The following is a 6105-nucleotide window of genomic DNA, read 5'->3' on the forward strand; positions in this document are numbered from 1 at the left end:
TTCAGACTTTGAGAAATCATATTGACTTGCTGAATCAATATTTTATTCTGAGCCAATATGGCATTCAGAGTTTCAATTTCGAGAATTCCCTTCTTTTGAGGCGTCCCATTGTTCACATGATTCCTCTCAGAGGTGTACATGAACTGGTTATTTGCAACCATTTCAATGAGTTTGTGAGCTTCTGCAGGGATTTTCAGATGAAGAGATCCTCCTGCAGAATGGTCCAATGACATTTTTGACAACTCAGCAGACCATCATAGAATATACTTATGATGCTCCATTCTGGAAGCATGTCAGTAGGACACCTTTTGATCAGTTACTTATATCTTTCCCAAGCTTCATAGAGGGATTCTCCTTCTTTCTGTCTGAAGGTTTGGATTTCCACTCTAAGCTTGCTCATCTTTTGAGGAGGAAAGAATTTGGCTAGGAAAGCACTGACCAGCTTTTCCCAAGAGTTCAGGCTTTCCTTAGGTTGTGAATCCAACCATGTTCTAGCTCTGTCTCTTACAACAAAAGGGAAAAGCATAAGCCTGTAGACCTCGGGATCAACTCCATTAGTCTTGACAGTGTCACAGATTTACAAGAATTCGGCTAAGAATTGATGATGATCTTCCATTGGAAGTCCATGAAACTTGCAATTCTGTTGCATTAGAGAAACTAATTGAGGCTTAAGCTCAAACTTGTTTGCTCCAATTGCAGGAATTAAGATGCTTCTTCCATAAAAGTCAGCAGAGGGTGCAATGAAGTCACCAAGCACCTTCCTTGCATTGTTGACATTGTTATTTGGTTCGGCCATGTCTCCTTCTTTTTCCAAAATTTCTGTCAGGTTCTCTCCAGATGGTTGTGCTTTAGCTTCTCTTAGTTTCCTTTTAAGAGTCCTTTCAGGTTCAGGATCAGCTTCAATAAGAATGTCTTTATCCATGTTCCTGCTCATATGAAAAAGAAGAGAACAGAAAAGAAGAGGAATCCTCTATGTCACAGTATAGAGATTCCTTTATGTGAGTAGAAGAAGAGAAGAATAGAAGAAGGAGAAGAGAAAAATTCGAACACAGAGAGGAAGAGGGGGTTCAAATTTTGAGTAGAAGAGAAGTGTTAGTAGATAAATAAATAAATAGAAAGAGATGAGAGGGGGGAGAATTTGAAAATTAAATAAAATAAAATAAAAATATTTTTGTTTTTATTTTAAATATTAGTTAGTATTCGAATTTTCAGAGAAGAAATAAAATTAAAATTAAAATTTAAAATAATTAGTTAATTAAAAAGGAGTTTTGAAAAAGAAGGGAGGAGTTTTCAAAAATTAGAGAGAGAAAATTAGTTAGGTGGTTTTGAAAAAGATAAGAAATAGTAAAACAAACAAAAAGTCAAGTAGTTAATTGAAAAAAGATTTGAAAATCAATTTTGAAAAGATAAGAAGTTAGAAAAGATTTTGAAATTGATTTTGGAAAAGATATTATTGAAAATCATTTTGAAAAAGATTTGAAAAAGAAATTTAAAAAAATTTGATTTTGAAAATTAAAGTTGATTACTTGACTAACAAGAAACTAAAAGATATGATTCTAAAATTTAAAGATTGAACCTTTCTTAATAGGCAAGTAACAAACTTTAAAATTTTTGAATCAATCACATTAATTGTTAGTAAAGATTTTGAAATTATGAAATGAAATTAAGAAAAAGATTTTGAAAATCATTTTTAAAATTTTCGAAAATCATAAAAGAAAGATGAAAAAAGATCTTATTTTTGAAAAAGTTTTGAAAAGATAGGATTTTTAAATTGAAAATTTGACTTGACTCATAAGAAACAACTAGATTTTTAAAACTTTTGACTAAATCAAACCAAATTTTCGAAAATTATGAGTGAAATAAGGGAAAGATATTTTTTTAATTTTTGAAATTTTAATGAAGAAAGAGAAAAACAACAAAAAGACTCCAAACATGAAAATTATGAATCAAAACACACGATGCATGCAAGAACACTTTGAATGTCAAGATGAACACCAAGAACACTTTGAATGTCAAGATGAACACCAAGAACTTTATTTTTGAAAATTTTTAAGAAAAGAGAAACATGAAACACACCAAACTTAGAAATTTTCAATGTTTAGACACTAACAAATTAAAAATGCATATGAAAAACAAGAAAAGACACAAAACAAGAAAATGCAAAAATCAAATAAGGAAAATCATCAAGAACAACTTGAAGATTATAAAGAACATCATGCATGAGTTTTTGAAAATTTAAAGAAAAGTTAAAAAGATGCAATTGACACCAAACTTACAATTTGACTCTAGACTCAAACAAGAAACACAATTATTTTTGGTTTTATGATTTTATTAAAAAAAAATTTTTTGATTTTTTGAAAATTAATTTTGAAAAAGAAAATAAGGATTCCAAAATTTTTAATAATAATTCCAGGAATCATGCAATGTTAGTTTAAAGCTCCGGTCCAGGAATTAGACATGGCTTACTAGCCAGCCAAGCTTTCAGTGAAAGCTCCGGTCCAAAACACTAGACATGGCCAATGGCCAGCCAAGCTTCAGCATACAAATCAGGCATACAACAGCTGATCAGATGGGAGTCGAAGGGCTCTTGTGATGATAAGTTGAAACCTCGGTCCAAAAGAATTAGACATGGCTTCACAGCCAGCCAGACTTCAACAAATCATCATGAAACTCTAGAATTCATTCTTAAAAAATTCTGAAGAACAAAATAAAATTTCTCTCTTTTTTTTTGAAATTTTTTTTTGAAAATAAAAGCTTTAAAAAATAAAAACTTAAAAATAAAAATAAAATTACCTAATCTGAGCAACAAGATGAACCGTCCGTTGCCCAAACTCGAACAATCCCCGGCAACGGCGCCAAAAACTTGGTGCACGAAATCGTGATTGTTCATTCCCCAGCAACGGCACCAAAAACTTGGTACGCACATTCATAATCTCAATTATTTTTCACAACTCCGAACAACTAACCAGCAAGTGCACTGGGTCGTCCAAGTAATAAACCTTACGTGAGTAAGGGTCGATCCCACGGAGATTGTCGGCTTGAAGCAAGCTATGGTCATCTTGTAAATCTCAGTCAGGCAGATTCAAATGGTTATGGGATTTTGATATTTAAAACATAATTAAAATATAAAATAAGATAGAAATACTGGTGCACGAAATTATGATCATCAACAATGGTGCCAAAGGACTTGGAGCTCTTAAACGTGAATCACACTTTGTCACAATTCCGCACAACTAACCAGCAAGTGTACTGGGTCGTCCAAGTAATAAATCTTACGTGAGTAAGGGTCGATCCCACGGAGATTGTCGGCTTGAAGCAAGCTATGGTCATCTTGTAAATCTCAGTCAGGCGGATTCAAATGGTTATGGAGCTTAAGGTGATGAAAATAAACATAAAATAAAGATAGAGATACTTATGTAATTCATTGGTGGATTTCAGATAAGTGTATGAAGATGCTTTGTTCCCCTTGAACTTCTGCTTTCCTATTGCCTTATTCCAATCATTCATACTCCTTTCCATGGCAAGCTTTATGTTGGGCATCACCGTTGTCAATGGCTACATCCCGTCCTCTCAGTGAAAATGGTCCTGATGCTCTGTCACAACATCGGCTAATCAGCTGTCGGTTCTCGATCATGTCGGAATAGGATCCATTGATCCTTTTGCGTCTGTCACACGCCCCACAATCGCGAGTTTGAAGCTCGTCACAGTCATCCCTTTCCAGATCCTACTCGGAATACCACAGACAAGGTTTAGGCTTTCCAGATCTCAGGAATCGCCGCCAATAATTCTAACCTATACCATGAAGGTTCCAATCTTAGATTAGAAACCCAAGAGATATGCATTCAAGCTTGTTTGCATGTAGAACGGAAGTGGTTGTCAGTCACGTGTTTATAGGTGAGAATGATGATGAGTGTCACGGATCATCACATTCATCAAGTTAAAGAACGAATGAATATCTTGGAGAAGAAATAGACTTGAGTTGAATAGAAAAACAATAGTACTTGTATTAATTCATGAAGAACAGCAGAGCTCCACACCTTAATCTATGGTGTGTAGAAACTCCACCGTTGAAAATACATAAGAACAAGGTCTAGGCATGACCGAATGGCCAGCCTCCAAACGTGTCTAAGATAGCATAAGACTTATCAAAGATGAAAATACAATAGTAAAAGGTCCTATTTATAAATAACTAGTAGCCTAGAGTTACAGAAATCAGTAATTAATGCAGAAATCTTCTTCCGGGCCCACTTGGTGTGTGCTTGGGCTGAGCATTGAAGCTTCCATGCGTAGAGACTTTTCTTGGAGTTAAACGCCAGCTTTTGTACCAGTTTGGGCGTTTAACTCTAGCTTTTGTGCCAGTTTGGGAGTTAAACGCCAGAATTCTTGAGCTGACTTGGAATGCCTGTTTGGACCATCAAATCTCGGGCAAAGTATGGACTATTATATATTGCTAGAAAGCCCAGGATGTCTACTTTCCAACGCAATTAAAAGCGCACCAATTAGGCTTCTGTAGCTCCAGAAAATTCACTTTGAGTGCAGGGAGGTCAGAATCCAACAGCATCTGCAGTCCTTTTTCAGCCTCTGAATCAGATTTTTGCTCAAGTCCCTCAATTTCAGCCAGAAAATACCTAAAATCACAGAAAAATACAAAAATTCATAGTAAAGTCCAGAAGAGTGATTTTTATTTAAAAACTAATAAAAATATAATAAAAACTAATTAAAATATACTGAAAACATACTAAAAACAATGCCAAAAAGCGTATAAATTATCCGCTCATCACAACACCAAACTTAGATTGTTGCTTGTCCCCAAGCAACTGAAAATCAAATAGGATAAAAAGAAGAGAATATACAATGAATTCCAAAAACATCTATGAAGATCAGTATTAATTAGATGAGCGGGGCCTTTAGCTTTTTGCCTCTGAACAGTTTTGGCATCTCACTTTATCCCTTGAAGTTCAGAATGATTGGCATCTATAGGAACTCAGAATCCAGATAGTGTTCTTAATTCTCCTAGTTAAGTATGTTGATTCTTGAACACAACTACTTTATGAGTCTTGGCCGTGGCCCTAAGCACTTTGTTTTCCAGTATTACCACCGGATACATAAATGCCACAGACACATAAGTGGGTGAACCTTTTCAGATTGTGACTCAGCTTTGCTAGAGTCCCCAATTAGAGGTGTCCATGGTTCTTAAGCACACTCTTCTTTTTCCTTTGGACGTCGACTTTAACCGCTCAGTCTCAAGTTTTCACTTGACACCTTCACGCCACAAGCACATGGTTAGGGACAGCTTGGTTTAGCCGCTTAGGCCAGGATTTTATTCCTGTGGGCCCTCCTTTCCACTGATGCTCAAAGCCTTGGATCCTTTTTATCACCCTTGCCTTTTGGTTTAAAGGGGTATTGGCTTTTTCTGCTTGCTTTTCTTTTTTTTTTCTTTTCTCTTTTTTTTTCTTTGCAAGCTTTTCACTGCTTTTTCTTGCTTCAAGAATCAATTTTATGATTTTTCAGATCATCAGATAACATTTCTCCTTTTCCTTTCATTCTTTCAAGAGCCAACAATTTTAACATTCATAAACAATCAAATTCAAAAATATGCACTGTTCAAGCATTCATTCAGAAAAATAATAGTATTGCCACCACATCAAGATAATTAAACTGTTTTAAAATTTGAAATTCATGCACTTCTTTTTCTTTTTCAATTAAAAACATTTTTCATTTAAGAAAGGTGATAGATTCATTTTCATAGCTTTAAGGCATAGACACTAATGATCATGTAATAAAGACACAAACATAGATAAACATAAAGCATAATTTTCGAAAAACAGGAAAATAAAGAATAAGGAAGTTAAAGAACGAGTCCACCTTAGTGATGGCGGCTTGTTCTTCCTCTTGAAGATCTTATGGAGTGCTTGAGCTCCTCAATGTCTCTTCCTTGCCTTTGTTGCTCCTCTCTCATGGTTCTTTGATCTTCTCTAATTTCATGGAGGATGATGGAATGCTCTTGGTGCTCCACCCTTAGTTGTCCCATGTTGGAACTTAATTCTCCTAGGGAGGTGTTGATTTGCTCCCAATAGTTTTATGGAGAAAAATGCATCCCTTGAG

At 35.0% G+C, this 6105-nt stretch overlaps 1 non-coding gene across 1 annotated transcript; it reads left to right on the top strand.

Moving 5' to 3' along the window:
* The first annotated feature begins 286 nt into the window (after positions 1 to 286).
* LOC112725375 (small nucleolar RNA R71) lies at positions 287 to 394 on the top strand. The gene has a single exon (XR_003164486.1). It is a non-coding gene; the product is annotated as a small nucleolar RNA R71 (small nucleolar RNA).
* The last annotated feature ends 5711 nt before the right edge of the window (positions 395 to 6105 follow it).

Source organism: Arachis hypogaea, chromosome 11 (assembly GCF_003086295.3).
Source record: "Arachis hypogaea cultivar Tifrunner chromosome 11, arahy.Tifrunner.gnm2.J5K5, whole genome shotgun sequence".
NCBI lineage: Eukaryota > Viridiplantae > Streptophyta > Magnoliopsida > Fabales > Fabaceae > Arachis > Arachis hypogaea.